The 25,776-nt window shown below is 40.7% G+C and overlaps 1 pseudogene; it reads right to left on the reverse strand.

Annotated features, from left to right (window-relative positions):
- Positions 1–24,886: 24,886 nt before the first annotated feature.
- LOC145349876 (small ribosomal subunit protein eS12-like) lies at positions 24,887–25,431 on the reverse strand (annotated as a pseudogene).
- Positions 25,432–25,776: the final 345 nt, after the last annotated feature.

Genomic DNA, 25,776 nt, shown 5'->3' on the forward strand with positions numbered 1-25,776 from the left:
CAATTTAGCCTGGCCAATCCACCTAACTCACACATCTTTGGACTGTGGGAGGAAACTGAAGTACCTGGAGGAAACCCATGCAGACACAGGGAGAATGTGCAAACTCCACACGGACAATGACCCAAGCCACAAATTAAACCCGGGTTCCTGGTGCTGTGAGGAAGCAGTGCCAAATACTGTGCTATCCTACCACATCTTGTGCCACTGTGCTGTCCCTGTGCCACCCCTGATTGCCATTTTATGGATAGAGCTCCAGCAGTGCTATTGAGTTGAATTTTGGGTGAAGGTAGGGAGGATAAGTGCAGAGAACAAAAAAAAATTATTGGCCCAAAATAGGTATGAAAATAGTTGTTCTGACAGCGCAGAAGCCCAAGCTCAATCTGCATGGAAATGTCACCAACATTAGTCAGTGCCATTTTTAGGCTGCCCTGTGGTCAGCTAGAATGACAGCTAGGCCTTATTTCAATATTGCAGTAATTTTCTAGCACCCATTTCAGATCCAGATTGTTGAATTTGTTTGCACTGTTGCAACTCATGATGTTATTTTTGGGTGTTGAACAGCATGCAAGTGATCTATAAAAAGGACTTCTGGATGCAGTTCAGAAGAGAAGAATGAAAACTTCCTCAAATTGTTCTTTTGTGAAATCAGGTATTCACTTAAGCATTCATTCCTTCCACCATGGGCACACAGTGGCAGTAGTATATACCATGCAGCAACTCACCAATGTTCCTTCAACAGCACCTTCCAACCCTGAGATCCCCTCCCATCTAGAAGAACAAAGGCGGCAGGTATATGGGCCAAGATCTTACAGGGCAGCAGTGGCCCCATCCAGAAAATAGGGGCCAATCCATTACTGGCCTATTGTGGAAGGCCAACTGCATCTCACGTACAGCAGACAGTGAGCTCCTGCAGGCAGGGCTAGCATCACTTTAAGGGACAAAGTTTCATCCCCAAAGACTGTTGAGCAATCGATGTTGCAGAGCACAAGTAAGCTGCTGAAATATTATCAGTATTTTCTCTGGTAAGATCAGCAAAAACCACTAATTGGAGCTATGCAAATATTTTGAAGTTCCAGTGCACTAATTGGTTCTCCATACTCTACCAACATTAATCCATTCTGTGATAGACTTTCCAGGTAGCATTCCTTATTAAAACTCAGGTTAAAACTTGAACGTGATATGCAAGGATCAATAACCAAATGATGTAAGCTTGGACAACCTTTTCCAATCTGGAATGTTAAATCTTAGCTCTTTTATTGAGTTATTTTGGTCCCCAGAGAGAGAACAACTTCATGATGCGCCAGCTTTATGATGCTCTACATATTTATTGGCTACACGGGCATATTTGGCATTAACCATTTAATCCAGAACTTTGTGTAGAGGGTTCTGCCAGTCCCACACTGTAAGGCTAACTCACCCTCAGGGTTGGAATAGGCTGGCACCCTCACTTTCTGTTGCTGTGCCCTCTTCTGAATACTGCACATATATCAAAGACAGTACTTCAGGGAGTGCAGCACTGTTGAAGGTGCTGTTTTTCAGATGATATCACAAACAAAGACACCCATCCACTTGATCGTGTGGCTGTAAAAGATCTGATGGCATTATTAAAAGCAGTACAGGGGAGTTTTCCTGGTTTTCTGGGCAACATTAATACTCTGAACAAATATCAATAAAATAGTCATTAATATACTATTGTTTCTGAGACATTACAGTGCATGTTTTAACTGCAGTGTTTGACAGAAAAAAATTAGTAACCACATCTCAGAATGAATTCATCAGTTGTGAAGTCCCTTGGGATGTCCAGTTAATGTGAAAGAATATATGTAGCTTCCTGTTCCTACATATGATTTTCCATGGCATGATTAGAGTCTCTAAGTGATGAAGAAGTCATAAAGCTGCTTAAACGCATCCTCATTGTCTTGATTATAGTCTTATTCTACCCAGTATCTCTCAAATTCCATTTCCCCGAGAATCATTCAGTCTGAATAGTCAATTATCCAGCTAGTTCAGTTTTCCCTTTAAAGTAGCAGCAATCAATTGAGCTGTGGGTAGATAGCTAACGGTTTTACAAAGAAATAATTCTGTTTTTTAAAATGGACCTCCACGCATGTTTGAAGTTAAAGCTTGCTGAGCACTAAGGATAAGACTTAAAGGCTCTGACTGCGCCTTCATAGGCCTCAAGAGCTGAACTTAGTTACCGTGGTGAAGATAAGACAAGCTTCCCACTGGGTCTTTGCTCATCAGGAGTAACATTGATCAAAACGTGAAAAATCAGGCCAGCAGGTCTGCTTCTTACTCTGAACCCTCGAGATATAACAGGGCATCCTTCAGTATATAATCATATTTAGTATCTGCTGGAAATCTTCAAATAACAAACCGAGTGAATCTGATGGAGTTCTGTAGTGCTGGGGAAAGGATTTTTTTCTGTTAAATTTTGGTCTGACCTCTGAATTACAAGTCAGATGAAATCTGTTTGACAGACAGGGGCTTTGTTTTTGCAACATGAAGGATGACAGGGCAGAGAATGCTTTTCACTTTTTGCACCCGGTGTCAACACTAAGCTTTACTCGGATAGCAATGATTCAGGCCCAGCACAATGCAACGTTGCACCCTCTGTTATCCAGTAAATTGTGTATTGTGAAAGTGTAGCATTGAATCATTTCCTCTTCCCACACTTTCAATCACAACCGCTCCTCAGTTCAAAACTAAACCTGGTTTCAAACTGCTTCGCTTAGAATTGTGCTTTTAAGAACTTCAGAGGGAGGCGTTTTTCATCCCACTCATACTTCTATTATAGTTGATTCAAGAACTAGGGGGGTAATTTTCACTTAACATGAAACAGGTGACAATGAGTCAGAAGCCCATTTTACAGCTCTCCCAATTTTTATTTTTTATTCAATTCAACAACATTAAAACCTCATTAGGTGGGAGAAAAGTATTTCAATGCAATATAGCATCAAACCTGCATCATTGGCTGGTGCTGGGGATGTGACTGTGCCTTTGGGACTTTCAAACCTCATCAACAAGAAACTTCATTTGGTACCAAATTGGGGCAAATCCAAATGTGAATTTGAAAGTTAAAGTGAACACACATCTCACAGGGATGAATAAATACAATTAAATACCAGTGATAAGCTCCTTTTAGACCAAAATCTCAAACTATTTCTTCTATTTACTTGCACTTCTATCTTGCCATTTATCAAGAGCACAACATGGGAGTGTTTTAACTGGAAAGCAGATGAACAAAGTTACTAACCTCTCACTAGTACCTGCAGATTTTTGATTTGATTTATTGTTCTTTGCAATTATCATTATATTACAGCAAGAAGTCTCATAACACCAGGTTAAAGTCCAACAGGTTTATTTGGAATCATGAGCTTTCAGAGTGCTGCTCCTTCATCAGTGCAATCCAACGACGGCATCGCCACACCATGTTATACTACAGATCACAGCTCAGAGTAAGATGGGAATATCTGTTGTCTCCTTTTTGACCTTTGGTAAGCTAAACATATTCTGCGCTGACTGGTATTCAACTGTTACTGTTGATAGTGGGTGAGTAAGTAGAACTACCAGCGTGTTCTCTGGTGAAATTAGCAAAACTTAAAATGAAAGTTAAAAGGATTCCAGGCAAGCAACTTTGTAAATGTGGCACAATACTAATTGTACCCCTATTGCAGATGTTCTGAAAAATTATGGGGTGTGGTCAGTGCAGACATGATGGGCCGAATGGCCTCCTTCTGTGCTGTAGGGATTCTATGAAAAAGGGGTGCGAGACTGTTTCCTGGATAAAAAAAAGTATGTGATTTCACACCTAACTACACTCTGCAGTTTAAAGGCAAAATTATTGTAATTTGGAGCTGGCTCTGCTTGTTTTAAATTTATTGTTCCCCTTCTGCACTCTGAAATAAAGCACAAACATACTGTTGTCCTTCTTATTATGACAAATCAAGCCAAAAATTAGTATTCAAATCATACCATAATATTCAGTCTTTCACTACACCCCATGTATTGATTGGTAAGCTTGTCAGGTCTGCTGAGAGAAAGTCAGATTTTTGTGAGGTAGAGGTCACAGCTATATGTATGTGCCATTATGGCATCGCATGCCTTCTCACGCATAAGAAAGCAAGAATATACAGAATTCAGAGAAACCCCGGGGAGAGAAAAAGACTGGTGTGTTAGTGGATTATTGGAAAAACACCTTCAATTGAACTTGAGACATTTCATTGTTTCTGCTAGTATGCACTCTCCACTTACTAAACAGCTACTGATAGACCAGAACAAATTACCACTGGTTTATTCAGCTGTATCCTTCGCCAGAACGCGAGGTACGGTTGTAGATTGATTTTGCGTTCTTCAATAAGCTTCTCGGCAAATTCTATGTATCATGTCACTAATTTTACTCTGCATATAATTAAAGGATATAATTCAGCAGCAGGCCTGTAAAAACATTTCTTCCCATCCTGCAAGAGTAGAATGGGAGACATATATCGCAGCAACAGCACTGAGTTCTAGTGTAGCATCACAAAGAAGGATGAGGTAGTTCTGCAGAACAAAAAGCAGCGAGACCATTTCATCGGTGATTTCCGCAAATAAACCAGGAAAAAATGCTGCTCTTATCATATTTAGTGGTGCAGAGCAGAAATATTACTGTAGACCTCAGAGTTACATAATGATAAATGGCTTCAGTGCAGCAGCAGTAGTTAGCATGCAGAGTGACACAATCCCTCGGGTTATTACATTCCCTGAAATATATATCATTGATTACAATGTAGAAAACCAAATAGGTTCAATTGAAATAAGTGCGTGCTGTAATACATTTTTTTACGTGTGTTTTATTGTGTATTTTGTTCTCTATTGAGTTTGATAGCCCTACAAATTGAACAGCTTCCTGACCAGCCTGCAGGATGCTGTTTAAACATGCAGCATTGCTCTGTATGCCTGCGGGCAAAGTGGGGTTTAAAGTAAGGCTATGACCTGAACGTCTCTGAAGCAAATTGTTCCATTCAGTTTTTATTAAAAATCTCCAACCCAATTCATTATGTACAACACAGAACAAAAATAGAAAAGAAGCCAATTCTCTCATTCAGAAATAAAATAAACCATTGAGATTGTTACATAGAAACATAGAAGATAGGAGCACGAGGAGGCCATTTGGCCTTTTGAGCCCGCTCCACCATTCATCACAATCATGGCTGATCATCCAATTCAATAGCCTAATCCTGCTTTTTCCCCATAACCTTTGATCCCATGTGCTAAGTGCTATATCCAGCCGTCTCTTGAATGTATTCAATACATACTTTCATGCATGTGTTGGAAATACACAGCAGGTCCTGCTGCATCAGTAAAAGACAGTATGCTAGAATCTGCTCCTATCTTTCTCTGATGTTGACAGGACTGTTCTGCATTTTCAGCGTTTTATAACTTTTCTTCTCAAAATTCAATTGTATTTGCTGTGTGTGAGGAATACTGCCGCTGCTCATTGTGATCCCACTTCAATATTCTTCAACATATTTTGGTGCAGTCATTCATGGGGGGAAAAATCATGTGGATATAACTTCAAGCACAATTGCTTTTGGGGAATGCTGAACATAGATAACTTACACCTTGGAATTGTTTCAGGATTAAACTAGTGCGGCATCGAAGCTACCTACTTTTTTTATACAGGTGAAGATTTGCAGCAAATATAATCTCTTAGCCTCTGTGGATGCTTTGGGGGTTCTTTTTTGGAATAAACTCCAGATCGTTCTATAAATCAAATTGATTTAATTATGTCTTACAAGATCCTTTGGGAGGGAAAAACAAATACGTAGGAATTTTGCCAGCGTGCATCTTAATAACATAACACAGGTGTTCATTCATCAGCTGCAGCTCTGCACGTGGACTCGTGCGTTACGGCACTGTCGCCCCAACAGCTGCTTCCTGCTTCATATTCCTCAACCGAAGGTGAGATAAAGATGTCTCCTCACTTGCTTGCTAACAGTAGTACAGTAACTGTAAGAGATTTCATGACTGTCGCTTCGGAATTGCAAATGCATTTACGACTGGCAAAATGCACCACACCATTTAGGGCAATGATGTAGATTTCTGTGTTATGGCACAGATACGTACACTACAATGTGTCTGGTCTTTTGTTCAACTATTGTGCATTCCTGCCATCTAGAGGTAAGATGTGAGGTAGCAGCTATAGTTCCATTGGTAAGAAGAAAAATGATAATTTTTTAATGGCTAACTTTCAAACCGTGAACCCCTTAATGGGTGATATTCCGGCATCGTCACGCCTAGCACAGATCATGCTAGTCCAGGAAAATTGCATGCCCGGCACCCAACTATTTGCAGTTATCCCAGTCCCTTGCTATTGGTGCGAATCGGATTGCACCCAGAAAGGGTGTGAGGTTGATTAGTGTATTTAAATTAACATTTGAGGATGGATTCTCCCAGCTGCCGGATCTTTCAACCCTTGGGCCTGGCGAGAACCACCTCAGGCCACCATTAGCGGAGATCAGGTGTGAAGTCATGCAGGGGGGCTCAAAGGCTAATAATATCTCCAGGTGGTCAGAGACACGGCTGGGTGGTACCCATCTGCCAGTGTGCCAGGGCAGTGCCAAGGGGTGGGCCCTCGGTGGAGGTTATGGACGGGGTTGAGCATGGAGAGGGGACACAAAGGAAAGCTATAATGGGGTCTTAGAAGTGAGGGGTATGAAGGGGGCTCACAAAGGAATGAGGCATGGAAGGGGAACCCATTGATGGGCACAATGCCCCAGTACTAGTGATATATGAAGGGAAAGGGGTGGGGAATCATGCTGCTGATGAGGGGGTAGGGTTCCCAATGTCTGGGTGAGGTTGGGGGTCTTCCAGTCCACTGAGAGATTGGGGTTCCATTTTGTCTTGCAGCCGGGTGCACCGTCGTGTTCAGGTGTTGCCCCTCTGACAAACCCCAGAACCGGCACACAACTCACTACTCTCCAAAATATGAGGAAGTGTAGAATGATTGCGGTCCAGTCCACATCGGACAGGCTGGCCCAGATTGTTTAAGTTTTCTCATCATTATGAAACTTAGTCATTGACTGCTTAATGCATGTACAAGAACAATTCTGCATCAGCAGGTGATATAAATAGCAACAAAATAAACAGTCAGTTAATTTTGGTATTTATGTTTTGCTAGTACTTGGTTGAGCAAGGAATGCCAGGTGAACTTTCTATTCATCATTGAGTGCTGCCTCACAATCTTTCATGTCCATCGAAGCAGGCAACTGATTTAGAATTATAGGGCAGAGTTTTACAAGTCCCCATGGGTAGTTTTGTACATCAGGGGAGGGGGACGTAATATTCCACAGGTGGCCATTGCATCGCCCTTCTATTCACACTCCACCTGTCCACAATTTACAGTGGGTGGATGAGGCGTAGGCCAATCTGCCCACCTTCACACCTATTGAGGTCTTTATGTAGCCACTCAAGTCACTTCCTGCCTAGTCTCTATTTTGAGGCCTACATGAGGAGGTCAGGTTTCAAGCTTGTGGTTTGGAGGTGGAGGTGTGTGGTGGAGAGAAGTCTGTCAGGTTACTTCACTTGGGTCTTGTGGGGAAGGGGGAAGGGGGAAGGGGGAGGGGGCTTCCGTTAAGGAGCAGTTGGCATTAGCAGGAATGTGTTCCCCACTGATTTTATTTAGGTAGCAGAGGAGGAAATCCCACCATTCATTGAATTCTGCTACTAGAATCATAAAGCATTGAACCATGAACCATTTGGCCTATCCAGGAATGAAGGGTTTGTCAGATGAGGAACAGTTGAGGAGTCAGATTGCAGCATCCGCAGAAATGGAGTTTAGAAAGATAAGAGGGCATTTAATTGAAACGTACTGAATATTGAGAGGCCTAGATAAAGTGGATGTGGAAAGGATGTTTCCACCAGTGGGAGAGACCAGAACTCGAGGACGGAATGCAGGAATGCTCCTTTAAAACGAAATGAGGAGGGATTTCTTCAGCCAGAGGGTGGTGAACCTGTGTACTGCATTCCCACATAGATCTGTGAAAGCCAGGTCATTGAGTGTCTTTAAGACAGAGACAGATGGGTTCTTCATCAAAGTAGGGGATCAAGGATTATGGAGGGAAGACAGGAGAATGGGGATGAGAATCATATCAGCCATGATTGAATGGTGGAGCAGATTTGATGGGTCGAATAAGCTTAATTCTGCTCCTATATTTTATGGTCTTATTACATGTCCCTTGCTCATTTCCCAGAGCCATGCAAATGTTTCATTTTCAAGTATATTTCTAATTTGCTTTTGAAAGTTACTATGGAAAATGCCTTTCAATTAAAGTAATACATTGCAAATCACAAGTTGCTGCTTTAAAAAAAAATCCCTTCATCTCCCTCTCTGGTTCTGTTCCCAACAATTTTAAATGGTTGCTGACCTTTCTGCCAGTAAAAAGAGTTTACCGTACCAAAAACCCTCATAATCCTTAGAAAGGGAAAGTTCTCCAATGAAGAATTCCTTAGTGTGTTGCAAGGATTGGTGACTACATCTTTCTTAGGGAAGTCCAAACAAAAATCAGTTGAAACCAGCATTAATGCTTAGGTCCCATGGTTAAAAAGTTCCAGCTATTGGCCTACAAAGAGCTTTCATTCGCCATTTGCATTGTTCATATTTCATTCTTCCCATTTAGTATAAATTGCTAATGGAAAATTACTGCAGATGCTGCAATCTGAAACACAACAGAAAATGCTGGAAAATCTCAGCAAGTCTGACAGCATCTGTGGAGGGAAAAGTTTTAAAGTTTATTTATTAGTATCAAAAGTAGGCTTATATGAACATTGCAATGACATAACTGTAAAAATCCCCAAGTTGCCACACTCAAGCACCTGTTTAGGTACACTGAGGGAGAATTTGGCATGGCCAATACACCTAACCAGCACATCTTTCGGACAGCGGGCAGAAACCGTGGCACCCAGAGAAAACCCGCACGGACATGGGGAGAACATGCAGACTCCGCACAGACAGGAATTCCCAAGACAGGAATCGAATTTGGGTCCCTGGCATTGAGAGGCAGCAGTGCTAACCACTGTACCACCGTGCAGCCCAATAGAAGCAGCCAGCATAATTAAGGACCACACGCACCCTGGATATTCTCTGTTCCACCTTCTTCCTTCGGGAAAAAGATACAAAAGCCTGAGGTGACATACCAACTGATTCAAGAGCAGCTTCTTCCCTGTTGCTGTCAGACTTTTGAATGGACTTAACTTACATTAAATTGATCTTTCTCTATATCCTAGCTATGATTGGAACATTAGATTCTACACTGTCTTGCTTCCTTCTCTATGAATGGTATGTTTTGTCTGTACAACGCACAAGAAACAACACTTTTCACTGTATGTTAATACATGTGACAATAATAAATCAAATCAAATTAGAATACATTATAGTTTTTTTTTGCATCAAGACTTTTTTCCCGTCATATATTAAGCACATACTTTGGCACTAGTTAATTGGTATTAAGTTGCAACATATTTTAATATTTTATATCAAATTCAACCATCTCAGGAAATTACAAACTCCAAACATCAAAAAGACCATAAGACAGAGGAGCAGAATAGGCCACACGGCCCGTTGAGTCTGCTCCTCCATTCAATTATGGTTGATATTTTTCTCGTCCCCATTCTCCTGTCTTTTCCTCATAACCTCTGATCCCCTTATTAATCAAGAACCTATCTATCTCTGTCTTAAAGACATTCAATGAGCTGGCCTCCATACCTTCTGCAGCAAAGAGTTCCAATGGTTCATCACTCCCTGGCTGAAGAAATTCCTCCACATCTCTGTTTTAAAGGATCATCCCTTTACCCTGAGGTTGTGCTCTCTGGTTCTAGTTTTTCTCACTAGTGGAAACATCCTCTCCACGTCCAGGCATCGCAGTATCCTGTAAGTTTCAATAAGATCCCTCCTCATCCTCCTAAACTTCAATGAGCTCTTCATTCCAGGGATTATTCTTGATGAACTTCATCATTTGATTTTAAACAATATGTAATTTAAGTAATATCTTACTAACAATCCAGTTCATTACTGTACAGTGACAAGATTCTGTGTTCAATCCTTAGGTCCCACTGGCAGTCATTCAGATAATAGGCCAGTAAATGCAAATATTAGTTTTTGGGAATGGAAGAATAGTCTAGTGGAGTGGTTAGATATGCTGAATCCACGAGGACCCCTTAGAGTAAAACCTTGATGCTATTTTGCACTATGTTGTTTAACCTGTCAATACTAAGCATCTTATTATCCCATTTCAATAGTACTATTATCCTTGTTTCTCCAGCTCTCTCCAGAAAAGTGTACTTGCCAGTCGATTGGAAGTGATTGATCAAATAATTTCAAAATGTATACCAAACCATGTTATACCAGTTCACCTGATTTTACCTTTAAATAACTTCCAATCTGCTGCACTTGACCTGCTTTTCATAACCTCACGTTGACTTCATTGTCTTTACACATGCCATATGCTATTAAATTGCTTCCTTCATTGTAGGTTCTAGATATTAACCTAGTTGGCTCAGTTTTCTAATTTCTCAGATCTTGTTGGCTACTTGCCAGCTCTAAATTATCAGAAAAGTTTTACTAAAGTCTTACTACTGCAAACTCATTTAACATCATGCTGTAAAATATGATTAACAGAAGCATAGTTCTCTATGAATCATGTGTTTTAGTTTCTAATTGTCCATGTAATTTATGAAAAAAGATATTTTCTTGTTAGTTAAGCTATGAAAGAACAAACAGAAGCTGCAAGTTTTGCAGACTGTGTAAGATAATAGTGGGGCAGAACATGTGAAATAGTTATATCAATAGTAGTTCCATGATTAAGAGTATCTTCCAATTTAAGTATTTAGCTGAGAGTACTACTAGCTGGTTTTATTGCAGATACTATTTTGAAATAAAATGCATTTAAATCTCATTAGTGTGCCTTATAATTAATGGAACTGGTTGTGCTTATGGCATTCAATTTAAAAAAAATGTGCCCACAAATTTCTTTATTAAAACTCTCAGGTTTTGATCTATTATTCATCTATTTATAATTTCCGTTTCTTCTATTTCAAATCCAAGCTGTGTGAATTCGTAAACCCACCCTGTTTCCATATATTGATCTCGTTCACGCACCACTTTCAATACCTGACTTTTCATCCTCACAGAAATGTAAAATCTTGAGAAACATTGGTTCCTACATTTTTAATACGTAGCTTTCTGTCTTATCTGTGAGCCATGCCTACTTATACTATCCTTGTATTTGTGTCTGAGTGTTCTCTACCTATTATTGAGGATCTGCTTCGCTCACTTCATAGTAGAAAGGAGAAATGGCCCTGAGGGAAGGAGTGTCAAGGACACAACAAGCGTTTGTGAAACACCTGACTCTATTTATAACAGCCCCAGAGGCCACTCCAACCCCCTGCCACAAAATGGCAAACACAGCAAACGAGAATGTCAAAATAACCCAACCATATTTAAAGTAAAGTAATTGCTGAATAGCAAATTGGCTTTTTTTTTGTAGTTAGCTTACCTTTTAGCTGGGGCAGGGAATATGATTTGATGACCTTTTAAGGAACTTACATTCTTAATTAACACATAACGGTGATTTTTCAAACAAGGAGAGCAGTTTTATGCTAAATGTATAACACATGATACGAAGTGAACCCAGAGTGGAAAATGTTGTCTGACGTTTGGGAATGTTGTTAATGGGTGGGCAGGGTTACAGTTAAAATGAAACACTAACAAAAATAACATAGAAAATGAACAGCATAGAAGGAGGCTATTTGGTCCATCATGTTTGTGCTGACCATGACAGACATCCAGCCTGATCCCATATTCTGTCAAGGACAATTAGGGTTGGGCAATGAATGCTGACCTAGCCAGTGAAGCCCACTTCCCTTGATGAATTTACAAAAACAAATGCATTTCAGCTCTTGGCCCTGCACACTATAGGTTACAATATTTGAAGTACTTAACCAGACATTTGTTAAATGCAGAATGTTATTGTTGCAGAACAGGAGGGAGCTATTCGGCCCATTTTACAGTCAGGATTTCTGCCTCTACCACCCCTTCAGACAATGAGTTCCAGGTGCTCACCATCCTCTGGGTGAAAACATTTTTCCATCAACTCCCCTGTAATCCAGTTCCAGATTGAATACCATTTACCACTTTTCTGCCCACTAGACTAATGCATTGATATCTTCCTGCATCATCCAGCCATCTTCATCAGTAACAACCACACAATTTTTTAAATCATCTGTAAACTTCTTATTCATGGCCCTGTATTTAATTCTAAATCATTGATATGTAATAGTGAGGGATCTGGCAGTGAGTCCCTTGAAAAAGCCTTCCAACGCCCAAAAACCCATCAACCATTTCCCTCTGCTTCCTGCACTAAAAAAGTCTCACAACACCAGGTTAAAGTCCAACAGGTTTATTTGGCAGCAAAAGCTTTTGGAATGTCACTCCTTCTTCAGGTGAGTGAGGCGTTGTGTTCACAAATATAACAAATATATAGACACAAACTCAATTTACAAGATCATGGTTGGAATGTGAGTCTTTATAGGTAATCAAGTCTTAAAGGTACAGACAATGTGAGCAGAAAGAGGGTTAAGCACAGGTTAAACAGGTGTATATTGTCTCCAGCCAGGACAATTAGTGAGATTTTACAAACCCAGACAAGCTGTGGGAGTTACAGATAGGAAAGGAAACCTGCCGCTCATAGCAATGTGGTTGATTCTTTTAAAAACAGTTCCAGGGCAAATAGGGATGGGCAATAAATGTTGACCCAGCCAGTGATGCCCACGTCCCATGGATTAATAGAAAAAAACATGAGAATTAGTCAAAACTGATGGGCAGCACAGTGGCATGGTACCTCAGCGGGACCTGGGTTCAATTCCAGCCTCAGGTAACTGCCTGTGTGGAGTCTGCACATTTTCCCCATATCTATGTGGGTTTCCTCCAAGTGTTCCAGTTTCCAGTGCGTGTTTCCTCACACACTCCAAACATTTGCAGGTTAGGTTGATTGGCTATGCTCAATTGCCCCTTAGTGCCAGGGAGATTAGCAAGGCAAATAGATGGGGTTATGGGTGGAATAGATGTCAGTGCAGGTTCGATGGGCTGAATTACTTCTTTCTGCACTGTTGGGGTTCTTTGAAAAGCCTTACTAAGATCCATGTAGACCATCCTCACATCCCTTGTTACCTCCTTAAAAAATGCAATTAAGTAATTTAGAATGATCCATGCTGACTGGATTAACCCATGCCTTTCTAGGTGACGATATATTTTGCCTCGTAAGAATTTTCCCAATAATTTTTCCACCGCCAAGGTGATCACATGATTCATCCTTTCCTCCCTCTAAACAGCAGTCCTCCAGCATCCTGCCTGAGAGGATTAAAAAAATGATGGTTAGAGCCACCATTATTTCTTATTTGCTTTGCTTAGCAGTTCGGGATACATTTCATTTCATTTGATGATTTATCTACTTGCGAAGGTGCTAAACACCTTAATATTTCTTCTTTCATGATGTTTATGCAAGCCAATATTTCACACTCTCTCTCATTAATGATACTATTTGTATCATCGTCTTTTGTGAAGATGGATGCAAATCTCCTGGTAGTTTCACAGACATTCCTGCAAGTGGGGCAGGTTGTCCCAATTGAGAAACAAGGCTTTGGAAGTCCTACAGAAAAGTGTAGCTCTTTCTTCAGAGGTTAGAATCAAAATGGCATTGATGGCAATGATGGAGCAGATTGGTACTCACACACCAGTTGTTGAACCTGAAAGCAGGCAAGGAAGAGATACTTTGGCCAATGGAAGGACACCAATGTAGTTGAGCATACACAAGATATCTTAATGGATTGCTAACCTCATTTTTCTTCTCATTATAAATTTTGTACACTATTACAGAGGAATGCCAACTGCAGAGCTCTGTAAATGTGCGACCATCCTCATTTACTTTAATTCCATGCACCACATTGTAATATCACCTCTATCAGAGGTGGAGAGACTCTTCCCACTCAGAAAGGACAGTAGGACTAGGGGGCACAGCCTCAAGATAAAGGGGGGGGGGGCGGTTTAGAACAGAGTTGAGGAGGAACTTCTTCACTCAAAGGGTGGTGAATCTCTGGAATTGTCTGCCCGTTGAAGTGGTGGAGGCTGCCTCGCTAAATACTTTTAAGACGCGGGTTGATGGGTTTTTGATAAGCGAGGGGATTAAGGGTTATGGGGAGAGGGCAGGAATGTGGAACTGAGCCATGACAGATCAGCCATGATCTTATTGAATGGCAGGGTAGGCTCGAAGGGCTAGATGGCCTACTCCTGCTCCTATTTCTTATGTTCTTATGTTCTTATATCACACTGCTGCACATATTGGCTGTTAAATGGATCAGTTACCAGGCACCAGGTGTTATTCCACAGAAGGTTCCTTACAGCTGCATGTTCACACATTCACATAAAGTGCAAGCTGTTGTACTGACACTGTGCTATTACTTCTTAACAGATAGGAAGGACAATGATAGTTATCATGGCTAGAACCTTTAACTTCTGATGAATGGAGGGCCACCTAGATAATTAAAGCTGTGGAGAGAAATGCAAAGCTGAATGCATAAATCTCCCCAAAACTCCAAGCTAATTGTCTTTGCTTTTCATTGCTTAGATCCTAATTTATGCTCTTATTTATTCACTTCCATACAGGCCTTTATCACAGCAGAAATAATTTGCCCCAAAGCGCTGTTTTGAGATGTGTATTGCTACAAGCATTATGAAGTATATACTTTTGTTTCTGTAAGTACCAAGAGGAGGAGGTGTTACAATTTATTATAAAAGGTAAAGTTTCCATGGGCCTGAGTGATCATAGGCTGCTCTCCCCTTTGATGTGGAGACGCCAGCGTTAGACTGGGGTGGGCACAGTAAGTCATCTCACAACACCAAGTTAAAGTCTAACAGGTAGCATAAGCTTTCAGAGCCCTACTCCTTCAAAAGTTGAGTATCCCCTTTGAGGGGTAGAATTGACTGGTGGTGATTTAACCTGAGGATCACCACACCTCAGGCAAGGGGCAAGGTTGAGAAGATGGGGCCTCAAGTATATAGCTGCAACTGAACCTTTCAAAACGATGCCTATGGTAATAATCACAAATATGCCCTCTCACAGAGACTCTATTGGCAAGATGTAGGAGTGACCAATGAGCACACTTGAGAAGAAAGTTGATGTCAAATTTTAGGATTTGCAAGCTGTTCAAGCTCACTTGTCTGCCCAAAGAAGAATCAATTGGAATATGCTGACAGTGTTTCTCTATAAACTTGATAACCAGGCCATGTTGCACCTTTACTGACACTAGTCCAATACCTACTAGTAATGATCTTTGTAACAGGAACATCCTTCCTGATCCTTCAGATAAGGCTATTATTGTAGATTGCCACAGGATGAATTGAGAGAAGTGTCAGAGTAATATATATTCCCGTCTTTCTTTGGATGCAAATTCCAAATATACGTACAATTATGGCCTAGTAGCCTTTTGATTCATGAATATGGTTTGCCTCAGTACTAATTGCTCAGAATTATGGTGACTAAATTTGCCGTTGACACCAAGATAGGTAGGAAATTTGTAAAGAAGATGCAAGGAACATGCAAAGAGATAGAGATAGGTAAGAGTGGACAAAATTTGGCAAATGTATAATGTGGGAAAATGTGAACTTGTTCACTCTGGCAGGAAGCATAGATAAATGGAGAGAAAATACAGAACTCTGAATGTTAGAGGGATGAGGAAATCCCCTAGTCACCACATTCCAGCTCCTGTTCAGGTACAGAGGGAGAATTTAGCATGGCCAATTCATCTAACCAGCATGTCTTTTGGACTGTGGGAGGAAACCGGAGCACCCAGAGGAAATGGGGAGAATGTGCAGACTCCACACAGTGACCCAAGCTGGAAATTGAACCCAGATTCCCTAGTGTACAGGAATGAGGAAAAGTTAATTTACAGGTACAGCAAGTGATCAGGAAGGCAGATTGAATGTACGTATTAATTGCAGAGGGAATTGAAACACTTTTATTCTTTCATGGTGAAGGGTTAAAAATCAAGTGCAGCAAAGTTCCCAGGAATCTGTTAGCACTGCAAGTTACAGCTGCAAAAACAAGGGACAGAGAGGAACTCTGATACCACAAGGGGGCTACATATTCGTAAATCATTGCTTTCCAGACATTCAAGGCCCACAGATGTATCTGTTTATTGATTATGCAGTTATGTATATGTGCCCTGTTGATGATTGGATATTGTAATTAGGTATGCATTGAGTTGCTGTGATTGGTTAAACACTACAGTGGGAAACAAATTAAGTAATCAGAAATATTAATTGTGATTAATTATTGATTACCTTCGAATAAGTGTACAATTTTGATCGGTGTGCATAAATCACCCATAGCTGAGCCCAAAGGTATAATTGCCATTGCATTTCTTTGTTCTGGGAAACTGTATGCCACAAGTGTGAAAAAAGGTTTCCCTTGAATAAAAGTCAATTTAAACTCTGAAAATCTTTGTCTAAACTAGCACAGTGGCATGGTGGTTAGCATTGCTGCCTCACAACACTAGGGAATCTGGGTTCAATTTCCAGCTTGGGTCACTGTGTGGAGTCTGCACATTCTCCCCATTTCCTCTGGTTGCTCCGGTTTCCTCCCACAGTCCAAAAGACATGCTGGTTAGATGAATTGGCCATGCTAAATTCTCCCTCTGTACCTGAACAGGAGCTGGAATGTGGTGACTAGGGGATTTTCACAGTAATTTCATTGCAATGTTAATGTATGCCTACTTGTGACTAATAAATAAATAAACAATGACTTCTGAGATAATAGGTATCAATTGGCTCAATGACATATTGTCAGAAATAGGTATCAGTCAAGTAACATTCTTTGAACTACTTCAAACATATTCATATCCTAATTTAGAGACCGAAAGTGTACACAGTTCCCTAGATATGGTCTCACCAACAGATACAGAAATAGCAAAACAGCACTATAATATCCTTTAGGGAAGGAACTTTGCCATTTTATGACTCGAGACCCACAGCAATATGGTTGTTTCTCAGCTGCCCATTGAAATCGATTAGCAGGCCATTCAATTGAAGGGGCAATAAGTACTTGTCTGGGCAGTGCTGCCCATATCCCACATGTTAGTGGAACTACCTTCTAACCATTCACACTCAGTTTGATAACCAAACGTATCTGCTGTTTTGTTGGTATGTTTTCATTCAAAAGTTTATTAAAAATTACTTCAGAGGGATGTGATTATTATTGCGTACTTACTTATTTTAAAACAATAGATTTTCAAATGGAGAAGTGTGTAACTAAAGCTTATTTTACTTTTCAGGCAATGTTACTTGACAATAGGTCATTGAGCCAATGGATACCTATTATCCCAGAACCCATTGCAATTTACTGGTAGTTCAGTGATTTAATGGGGGCTTTCCAATGCCCTCAGGAGGCTGCCCAGAAAACCCTTTAGGGGCCCTTTTCAGGGACTCAGCCTCAGTTACGAGGATGTTTGCTGAAAGCTAACCCCCCAGCCTTGTCTTCAACCCCTTCATCCATGTCCTCCATCTTGCCCACCTTCACCTTTAGCCTGAGGTTCAACAATGATCCTGAGCCTCCGGAGGTGAGGGGTGCAGTGCAGAGGTACCACATCTGCTGACAGCAATGACAAGCTGGCAAATTCATTCTCACTGTCCTTGGTGGGACAGTTGCCAGAGACCTGAATTATGGGACGGGCCTGCCAGTGACCACTTAAGTGTCTGAAGGGCACTTTATTCTGTCAGGCCTCTCCCACGAAACTGATGTGGGGTTTGCCGTCAGTTCCTCGAACAGTAGGCGAGATTGCCATTTGCCCAAAAATATTCCAGACATTAACTCTAGTTTCTCTTTCCGTACACCCTGTCTGACTTGAGTAATTTCAGAATTCTGATTTGTTTCAGATTTCTATCATTTGTAGTTTTTTAGTATAGTATTTCTTGAACATTTGTGTAAAACAGTGAATTCTCACTTAATTTACTGAACCTCATGTTAGTACTTAGTGCTTAGCACAGATATAAACTTAGTAGACAGACTGCAAGACATAAAGGAATAGGCTAGTGCTATGTTTGTTTTACTGGAAACTGCTGGAGATTTCATTTCTCTAGAAACAACCAGTGGAATAATTATTCTTGGGTGAAGGTAGATATACTTAGCCCGAAGGAGGATTGTAGACAGAAAAAACCTTTGCCGTTCAGAGAGAGAAACAGGGCAAATAATTAAAACAATTATATTACAAAACATTGTTGGGCTTTTCATTTAACCTTGCTTAATTAAGATACTTTCTGAAATGCAAAAGTTCATTAGCACGCAGAAGTAGAGTAGAAGTTATTTTAATGAACAACCCTAAGGTTCAATAGTTTAATAACAAATTAGACTGCTCAGACTAGGTAGCCATTATCAACAGCTCATTAAGATGCCTTACAAACAACATTGAGCTTGGATATTGGAACGCAAAGATTAAAATTACACATTTAGTCAGCCCCACCCAATTTGAGAGGTATGTCAAACAGTGAGAATGATACCAATTGGCTGCAACAGGACATCACTAGCGTGGCAGAATGGGTGGACAATTGGAAAATCGGATTTAATACAAAGAAGTGGAGATTATTTTGGCAGAAAAATAAAGCCAGACAATTACTAAATGGCACACTTCTAAAGAGTTTGCAGAGACAGAGGGTCTTGGGGGTCCACCTGCATAATCTCTAAAATTGGCAGGACATATTGAGAATGCAATTAGCAAAGCATATGGGATCTTGAGCTTCATGAAGGTATTGAGTACAAAAGTAGGGGAAGTTACAGTGAACCTTTTATAAATTCTGCTTAGGACACAACTAGAGTTTTGTACCCAGATCTGGTCATCACACTAAGAAGAATGTGAGGGTTACAAGGGAGTTTATCAGAATGGTTCCAGGGATGGGGGTTCTTAGGTATAAGGTTAGATTGGAGAAGTTGGAGTAGTTCTCCTCAGAGTAGAGGAATGATTTAATAGACGTGTACAAGATAATGAAAGGTTGAGATAAAAGTGGATAGAATAAAGCTGTTCTCTGTTAATTGTACAGCTTTAAGATTTTGGGCAAAAGATGCAGAGGTTCTGTGAGGAAAGTCTCTTTACAGAATGAGTGAGCAGTGACATGAACACTCTGACTACAAGGGTGGTGGAAGCAGAGACAATCAATTTCAAAAGGAAATTGGATGGATGATTGAGGGAATAGATCAGTGAATGTAACAACTAGATTGCTCTACAAAGGGCTAATGTGGGCTCATGGGGTTGTTGGCATCATTCTGTCCCAAAGCATCATTATGATACTAAATAACTAATAATAGAGCAGATACAATTCATGAAACTTTTGCGCTCGATAGATGTGTGGGTTAGGTTGATTAGCCATGATCAATTACCCCTTAATGTCAGGGAGATTAGCAGGGTAAATACGTGGGATTACAGGGTTAGGGCCTGGGTGGGATTGTTGTCAGTGCAGGCATGATGGTCCAGGTGGCCTCTCTCTGCACTGTAGGTATTCAATGAAGTTAGCTTTGAAGGCTAGGTGTAATGTTTCTCAGAGGATACAGCTGATCATTGGAACCTGAAGTAAGATGAGGAAAAAATGATGCCAAAGGCCTGGTTGGTCAAGTACAGAAAAAGGTTTAAGATTGATAACACTTAACAGCAAGCCTTAGAGCTCAGTATTTTATTGGATATCTTTGGAGGGCATTAATTTGATCAATAATTTGTACAGATCCATTCCAGAAAAAGGGTATGAAGTAAGAGATTATGGGAGGCCTCACTGAAGTTAGCAGTGAAGAGAAACGCCAAAGGATAGATTCACGTCAACACTCTTGGCTAGTTTGAGAAGTTAGGAAGACATGAGGCATTAAGAGGAGGAAAGAGCTGTTGATGAATGTCAACTGTCTTGCCCAATTAGGGCAAGTACTCATCATGGTCTCATGGTTTGACTGTACAATGAGTGTGTTAAACCAGTCCTAACCTCTGAATAAAATCAACATGCCCACCATATTATCACATCTGATAGATTAAATTATTAATAGCAAATTGTGCTTAATTGAAAAATACAAATTGGAAGGATTAAAATTCTAACAGTGAGTAGATTTTTACACCTAGCTCCTGATGTACTATCTGCCCCAGGTAAATGGCAGGTCTTTGTCCTCTGGCATTGATCTACATTCCACAGCCCATCACCATCCTCCCATTCAGAAATAATTGGACAATTTTGTTCAGAGGGGCCATGGTAGGCAATATGGAAATGTCACTTTAGTTTTGTCAACTTAATGCAGGGTACAAGGTTACATAACCAGGGGATTGCTCAATTCCATTACAGTTCACAAATTATGGAAAATACAAACTTCCTTTCCCCAGAACCATTTCTAGTGAGCAGAGACACTGAAAACATTAGGTCAGATGTTTTCTATTTCAGGTTCTGATCAGTGAAAGGTTATTAAGAAATAAATAGCAAGAAATAAGATTTAAAAGACACATGATTTTAAAAATGCCAATTAATGTATTTTCATCAGGAACTTAGAGGCCCAAGTTGCTCAATATTCCATTCTCTTATTATTAGATATGCATGGCTAAAAACAGATTTGTCAATTAAATCAATCGGTGCAACAAAAAGACATTAAATGCACATTTACGAAGGAAGAACCAATAGCTAAAAAGTACATTCAGAGCGTAAAGGCAATGTGCTTTCTCTATTCACTCTTACTGCTCAGCAGGCTATCTCTGCTGCATTACAGAAAGCTGCTTGTTATGAAAGCATTTTCTCCCCAACCACATCTGTGTTCATTGAAAATTGATTTTGAAAACCAGTTTCCATTACTGCACCGGCAAGTGGTACAGCAGAGTGATTGGGTGTACTTTACCCCTGGCAATTTGCTACACTGCAAGTTCTTGATCTGAGCCAATATTTGGGAGGATTTATAGCCAAAAACAGTTGCAGTGCAACCTTTGAGCAAGCCAGCACGTACGATGCTGCACATGTAGATTTGAAATGCTGTTACTGCTGAAACAGTTTCACAGGACTGGATTTTACATGTTTCCCGCTGGGCATGTTTTCAGCTGGGGAATATGTTAGAATAGCCCAGATGGCTCACCCACATAATATGCTAAGTGGTTGGGTTCCAAAATCAGTAGCCTGTTATATGTAAATCAATAATTAAAAGGTAATTTGGGCTTGTTAACAAACTTATTGACCTAAATAATATGCTACATACACCAAACCAGAGTTGGCATGGACAGTCGGGAGGGAGTAGGCAAGGCCATTCTTAAATTTTGTATGAACAAAGGTGGGAAGGATGGGGCACTTCATTCAGTGGGTGCCCTGCACACCTTGGTAGCGTATCCTCCCCCATCACCCCTCACCCACCCACAAAGATGTTAGCACCCTCCTTCTTTCCAAGTTGCCTGCCTGACAGAATCCAATTCCCGCACATTCCTCCCTGGGCTCAGGGATCCCTCCCTACCCTAAAGCCTCAGGGCTTACTTTTGAGGTGGCCGTAATCCTCTTTGGTCTTCTTCCTGCAGTTCCAGCAGTGCCCACTGCTCAGTGCTAGCGCTGCCGGGAATGATAGACCTGCCAGAAAATCTGATTGGCTGGCAGCTCCCAAGGGCGGGACGTCCTCCCAAAAGAGGGACAGATGTCTTCCTGTGAGCCTTTTATGGCTGCAGGGCAGGGTGGCATGGAGTGAGTCGGCTTCTAGTTGTCTTTACTTTTAGGACTTGAACAGTCCATTCACCCCATAAAATGCTGCCCACAGAGCATCATTACAATACAGAGCTGATGTTTCTTTTGATCCAGGGCATTTTGGGAGAAATAAGTGCTACAATATTAGATTATTGTAATATCCTAACTAGATTATAGGTCGTGGGTTTTAAGTTAAAAAAATACATCGTTTGCATACGCAGATTCAAAGTAACACACAACAGGGTTATTGCAGGGAGATGTTCTCTGCATAGAACTGAAATCAAAACAACAGCCTGTGCGACATCCTAATGACATCACCATCAAATCATGTGATCAACTCGTAGTCATGAACTATTTAAATATGTAACAATTAAATACTTTCAATTCTAGTTTTCCTTCAACGCTTGGGTCTTGTATATATACTTAAAAAAAGTATAAAGATTAGCCTCAAATTTTCTTAGAATCACCCAGCATCAAAGGAGCCCTTTCAAAGTTTCTATGAATCCACTTCCCACTAACCCTTCTGACAAGATATTTTAGATGCTAACTCAGAGTTTAAAAAAATCCTCATCTGTCCTCTTTTGCCAATTATCCTAAATCTGTGTCTTCTAGTTATTAACTTCAGCTAATTTTCTCTTCATTTCTCTATCAAATTGCCTCAATTTTGAGCACCTTTATTGAATCTTCCCATAACATACTCTACAGCAAGAATAGTCTCAGCTCCTCCAATCTCTCAACATAATTGAAGTTCCTCATCCTTTTTCATTTACAGTCTTTTGATTTTACACATCTTAAACAAGATTCAAATATCTTCTCTATAATTAGTAAGTTTGAATATTACAACACGCTCACTTTTTTTTATATAGAGAATTAATCGTGGTCTCCTGAAGAGATTGATTCCAACCAAAATCTTTTACCTCCTTTTGAGCTACATTGAGTCTTAATCAAAATTATTTTCTCTGGTGTAACAAGTTAAATTGGGTTAAACTAGAGCACATCACATTATTTCCTATAAAGCTGTTTGTTCTGAATAAATAACATGATCATTATGTAAACAATACAGAAACAGATCATTTGACCCAGATCTGTGCAGATGTCTACGCACCACACAATCACCATCCTTAGATTCCATTCTCCTTTAAGTATTTACCTAGCTTCTCTTTAAATGCAATTCACCACAACTGCTCCTGTGGTAGCAAGTTCTGCATTATAACCACTTTCTGGATAAAGGTTTCCCCTGAATCCTCTGTGGGGTTCATTAGTGACCATCTTATATTTATGGCTTACTTCTGGTCTCACCTACAAGTGAGAACGTCTCCTCTACATCTATATCCTGTCAAATCCTTTGATAATCTTAAAGGCATCTATCTGGTCACCCTTCAGTCTTCTCCTTTCTAGAGAACCAAAGTTCAATGCAAGTTCAACATAAATCCAGTGCATTTCCATTCTCTCTGTCTGGAAATAAACTCCAGTGACCATAGATGTTGGAGCAGAAGTAGGCCATTCAACCCTTCAAGTATGACTGATCATAGAATCCCTATAAGTGCAGTAAGATGCCATTTGGCCCATCAAGTCTGCACCAATCACAATCCCACTCAAGCCCCATCCCCACCTATTTACACTACAAACCCCTTACACTAAGGGGCAATTTAACATGGCCAATCAACTTAATCTGCACATCTTTGGACTGTGGGAGGAAACCCACACAGACAAGGGGAGAATAGGCAAACTCCACAGAGTGTGGAGTTTGCACATTCGAACCCAGGCCTCTGGCATAGTGAGGCAGCAGTGACCTTATATGACGATTCTCAACTCCACTTTCCCCACCTTATCTCCATAACCCTTGATTCCCTTACTGATTAAAAATCTGTGCATATCAGCCTTGGACATACTTTATGACCCAGCCTCTACAGCTCTCTGTGGTAAAGAATTCTATAGATTCACCACTGTCAGAAGAAATTCCTCCTCAGCTCATTCGTAAACAGATGATCTCTTACTCTGAGATTGTGATGTGGAGATGCCAGCATTAGACTGAGGTGGGCACACTAAGAAGTCTCTCAACACCAGGTTAAAGTCCAACAGGTTTATTTGGAATCACAAGCTTTCAGAGCACTGGTCCTTCATCAGGTGATGAATCTGAGATTTTGCCCTCTGGTCCTAGACTCTCCCACAAGGGGAAACAACCTATCAGCATCTACCCTCTCACACTCCAATAAGTACAGGCCCAACTTACTCAACCTCTGCTCATAAGAAAATCCTTCCAATCCGGGGATGAAACCTAGTGAAGCTTTTCTGGACTACCTCCAATGCAAGTATATCTTTCCTTGGATAAGGAGACCAAAACTGTTCACAGTATTCCAGGTGTGGTCTAAGTAGTGTCATGTATAGTTTTAGCAAGACATCCCTATTTTTAATACCCTACTCTCTTTAAAATAAAGACCAACGTTCCCTATTACCTGCTGAACTTGCATGCTTTTTGTACTTTAAATCGTGTGTTGCAGCCTTCTGCAGTCTTTCTCTATTTAAACATATTCGGGTCCTTTATTCCTCCTACCAAAATGCACAACTTCACATTTTTCTACATTATATTCTATCTCCAAGTTTTTGCTCATTCAATTAACCTGTCTGCGCCCCTCTATAGGTGTCATCCTCACCACTTGCCTTCTGCCCCATCCACAAGTTTAGCAATAGTAAGTACATTCACTTCCCTCGTCCATGTCATTCATACATATTGTAAATAATTATGGCCCTAGCACTGATCCCTGGGGTATTCCACTAGTTACAGATTGCCATCCTAAAAAATACCCCTTATCCCAAATCTGTGTTAATTAGCCAATCCTCTATCTGTGCTAATATACTACACCTAACACCATGGGCTCTTATCTTTTTAAGCAGCTTTTTGTGCGACACCTTTTCAAACTTTAAAATCCAGGTATATTACATCTGGTGGTTCCCCTTTACTTTTTCTGCTTACTACAGCTCAAAAAAATTCTAATACATTTTTTATCAGGCATGAAGCCATACTGACTTTGCTTGATTATATTATGTATTGTGGTCAGGTGACCCATGACCTTCACAAATATTGATATCTTGCATTTTTTAGTTTTTTTAAATTTATGAAACGTATCACTTTCCTCAGAAATAGTTGTCAATGACATTTTTTGGCTTGAGAGTCTTTGCCATAATCCTTGACAACAATATAGCTGCAGCCTACAACCTTGCGAGGATTCCCTTCTCAGTCTATTTTGCACAGGCCTACCCATTCACCAAGTTTGTTGTTGTCATCAACCTTAATCAGGTTGATCTGATGCTTAGCACAGAGGGCTTCTACCAACTTAACATACTGTGCCTCATCACAATTGCCTGCCAGGACGTACAAATGAGCCTGTTGTTTGTCCAGCATCTTGACAGCTTCCTGGAGACCACAACTCTCCATTCACCTGACGAAGAGGGTAACCCCTCGAAAGCTTGTGAGAATATTATCAAATAAATAGGTTGGACTAAAACCTGGTGTTGTCAGACTTTTTACTGTGTTTACGCCAGTCCAACGCCGGCATACCCACATCATGACCACAACACAAGCCATCGTGGATGTATGCAGTTTTAAGCACTTTCTGAAGTGCAGTGTTAATATCCATGACACCACCTGCAGTTGTGCATTCCTCGGCCATCGTGCTGCTTTTTGTCCCGGAAAGGGCAGTTTGCACAAGCCCGGAGCCGCTCCGCAGATATGAGCATGGATAAAAACTTGAAATGTTGAAGCCAAGTTTAGACCTAGCCTGATTCTGCAACTTGCAAACTGCAGGATCAGGTACAGACAGTATTCGTGCAGCCAGGCTTTGGACAATCAACTACCCATTGAAACCAGACAGGCCTGGAACTGCCTGGCCGAGTGTTAATGGCCACATTGTTTACACCTCCAGTGAACCTGGAGCACTACGCAGACTTAGTGGCACCCAACACAATAGGAAGCCAGACAGCACTTCACAGTTGAATGTTCAAAACCATGTTCTGTG

The sequence above is a fragment of the Carcharhinus amblyrhynchos genome, chromosome 1 (genome assembly GCF_965287045.1).
Source record: "Carcharhinus amblyrhynchos chromosome 1, sCarAmb.v2.hapA, whole genome shotgun sequence".
NCBI classification, from domain to species: domain Eukaryota; kingdom Metazoa; phylum Chordata; class Chondrichthyes; order Carcharhiniformes; family Carcharhinidae; genus Carcharhinus; species Carcharhinus amblyrhynchos.